Source organism: Carcharhinus amblyrhynchos, chromosome 16 (assembly GCF_965287045.1).
Source record: "Carcharhinus amblyrhynchos chromosome 16, sCarAmb.v2.hapA, whole genome shotgun sequence".
Lineage (NCBI taxonomy): Eukaryota > Metazoa > Chordata > Chondrichthyes > Carcharhiniformes > Carcharhinidae > Carcharhinus > Carcharhinus amblyrhynchos.
Window position 1 is genome coordinate 29,946,935 of NC_137339.1, and position 3,325 is coordinate 29,950,259.

The following is a 3,325-nucleotide window of genomic DNA, read 5'->3' on the forward strand; positions in this document are numbered from 1 at the left end:
GAGTTGAAAACAAATTGGGCCAGTTTGAAAATGTGTGTGCAATGTTCTCCTTCAGCCATATGGTGAAGATGGAAGTTCACGCCAAAATTACAATTAAAATGCAACTGGCTCAAAATTCCAAATATTTTTTCTGCAGTTAAACCAAAATTTGACGGGCAAGTCAGATGTGCATCGTGGTGCACAAAAATACAAATAGCAAGTTACTGGAGAGGAAAAAGACCTGTAATTTAATCCAATGTTTTACCTGATTTATATTAAGTCTGTAAAAAGAAGGGGCCGAATCTTTTGTGTTTAGTCCTGAGTGATCAATTCCAGGAAGGCTGATTTCCTTTCATGTAGCAAAACTTTAGTTGCTCCATACAGGGGTTAACTAATTAAGAGCTTGTCTTTGGGATGGCCATCCAAATAGGGGGATTAGGCATGATGGGATGTCATTGACTGCTGAGTTATAAAATGAATCAGCTCCCTGTAGGTGGCAGGCTCCGTGCTTTCCAGGGGCCACACTGCACCAGAGGGGGGTATGGAGGACATGGATCCAGTGCAGGAAAAGATCCAATGACCTCCTGATGCCAGCAAGGTGATTGCCATACAGCTCTCAATTGGCAGCCATCACTCTCTCACCTCCTTAGCAGTCATAGAATCATAGAAATCCTACAGTACAGAAAGAGGCCATTCAGCCCATTGAGTCTGCACCAACCACAATCCCACCCAGGCCCTACCCTCAATCTCTACATATTTTACCCACTAATCCTCTCTAACTTATGCATCTACGTCAATTTAGCATGGCCAATCAACCTAACCCGCACATCTTTGGACTGTGGGAGGAAACCAGAGCACCCGGAAGAAACCGACATGAGGAGAATGTGCAAACTCCACACAGACAATGACCCAAGCCGGGAATCAAACTCAGGTCCCTGGAGTTGTGAAGCAGCAGTGCTAACCACTGTGTTACCGTGCCGCAGTCCCCAGCAGAAACATCTTCTGATACATACAATTTGCACCCACACAGGAGAAAATCCCTCATTCTCCATCTTAACTCTTTATTTTCACAGACAGCATTTCCACTCACCTCACTGCGTCCTGACTGAGACTGTCCCTGTCTATGTGTATACGGGGCCTGCACAGGCTCTCCAGCTCAGAGGACAACTGTCACTGGCATCTAGTGTGTCAGAACTTGGAAACGCGCAGGCTATCCCCAACTCTGCTGCAGTCACAGATATAGCAGTAAGAGGAAGAGGGCACATAAACAGCTTTTGTGACACAAAGGGGATCACTGACATTTTCATTCCTATGATAGTCTCGTATAGAAAAATTCATTTCAAGGGAAAGTGCTTCAGTCATCTGTTAAGTGCCGTGATCTTGTTTCTGTTTCACTCTACACTGACCATAGGGAGCTGAAAGCAGAGGAGTGGCACGAGATTGGATCGAGTCTCCACAGTGCAGAAAGAGGTCGTTCAGCCCCTCGAATCTCCACTGACTCTCTGACAGAGTATCTCACGCCGGCCCGCTCCCCTTCCCTATCCCAGTAACCCCACACATTCATCACGGCCAATTATTCTAACCTAGACATCTTTTGACACTAAGGGACCATTCAGTGTGGCCAATCCGCCTAACCTGCCCATCTTTAGATTCTTGGGTAGCAATGTGATGCTGAAAACGTAATGGCTGGATGACTTGTGTTGACAGGAGTGGTGAATGCAGCTATCCTATCTACCACAGGGGTCCATATAACAAATGCCTGGTGGTGGGCATCGCTCCTTTTTGAAGTGCTGAGTTTTGCATAAAGCACCACACGGTTAATGTCTGGGCAACAAATTGCCAGTCCATATTGAAGAGATCACCCAGGTCAATCAAGGCACTGCTCACTTTAAGTCGATTACTTGCTCTATTGTGGTCTTGGCTCTGAAAAGGTTCTGATTTTTTTTCTTGTGTGTCTCTATGGTGGGATTGTGCTCTGTTGTCAGCAGCCAGATTTTCAACAGATATCCTTTCTCATCCTAATGCATCAACTGGGGCAGTGCTGAGGTATGACAAGCAGAAGCACCGAGACCACTGAAGGATAAAGGCATTAAGGCAGCTCTCTGAAAACCTCACACACACCTGCTGGATCCTCTTGCTGTGGTCTCAGACCAGCTGTCACCGAAGAGGCAGAATCCCCTCCAATTCATAGAATCACCTGGGTTTCCCAATGTAACAGCATGGGCATAGTCAATCAAATAGAACCATGGAACCAAAGCGTCCCTACAGTGCAGAAAGAGAATGCAGAAAGAGGCCATTCAGCCCATAAGGTCCGCACTGATCCTCTGAAAGAGCATCCCACCCAGACATCTCCCCCACAATCTATCCTCTTAACCGTACACATTTACCTTGGCAGATCCGCCTGTGGTTGCATTGTGTGCTACAGTTGTTCTTTTTTTGTTTTTATCCCAATTCAATCAAATCAAGTCCAATTCAGAGTCTCAACAAGTTGAGACATTCCCGATCCAAGCTGACAAGACAGGGCTCTCACCTCCTGTCTTGGGCTTTATCTACATGATCTAAGCTGATTGGAGTAGGTGTAGCTCCTCCTCCAAGGCTTGATCTCATTTGCATCTTAGCCAAAAGGCAGAGATGCCACTTTTAAAAATTGCTTCAAATGAAGCTGAAATGTAACCTAATGACTTCAACCAAGTGCAGCATGTCGATACTACACTTGATCTTAGCCAAAAGGCCGAGAAGCGATGAAGCTATGCTACATCTGTTTTTTTTCTACATCTGTTGCTCCTCTTGCAAGTGCTCCACTGCTGCTGTGGCTACTGACCTGAAAGGCACTGCAACTGCTCCCATCTGGACTACACTCCTTTAGAATATGTGGACTCCATGTCCGAATATAAGCTCATAAACAGAAAGATCAAGAACCCTGGATAGGTGCTCAAGTGTCCTCAATGAAATGGCGCCAATTTGTTTTTCCCAATTTTTACCTTAAAAACTTGCTCGCGCTTTTGACTATTGCTGACTTAATGCTTGCCACTTGGTGATTTAATGTCAGTTTCAGACCGTAATAGCCTCCTGCTGTACATTTGTTTTTCCTAACATGCCAAGTTGATGGCACAGCATATGACCGGTGTGCCATTTGGAAAGAGGAATTGCAAATGTAAAATGGCCCTTGAATGCCACTTTGTCTGCCTAAATGGTTACTATCTCATCCACGTCTTCTGACTTTACTCCCAGCCTGCCCCTGAAAACACTAAAGGAAGTGGGAAGACTTGCGGATAGTTGGAATCTCTGCTATTTACCCAGCCGCTAATCCCAGCCAGGATTCGCCGATCTTCTTTGCCCTGCTACC

At 45.7% G+C, this 3,325-nt stretch overlaps 1 pseudogene; it reads right to left on the bottom strand.

The window, feature by feature from the left end:
• Nucleotides 1-2,570: 2,570 nt before the first annotated feature.
• Nucleotides 2,571-2,722, bottom strand: LOC145354112 (U2 spliceosomal RNA; annotated as a pseudogene).
• Nucleotides 2,723-3,325: the final 603 nt, after the last annotated feature.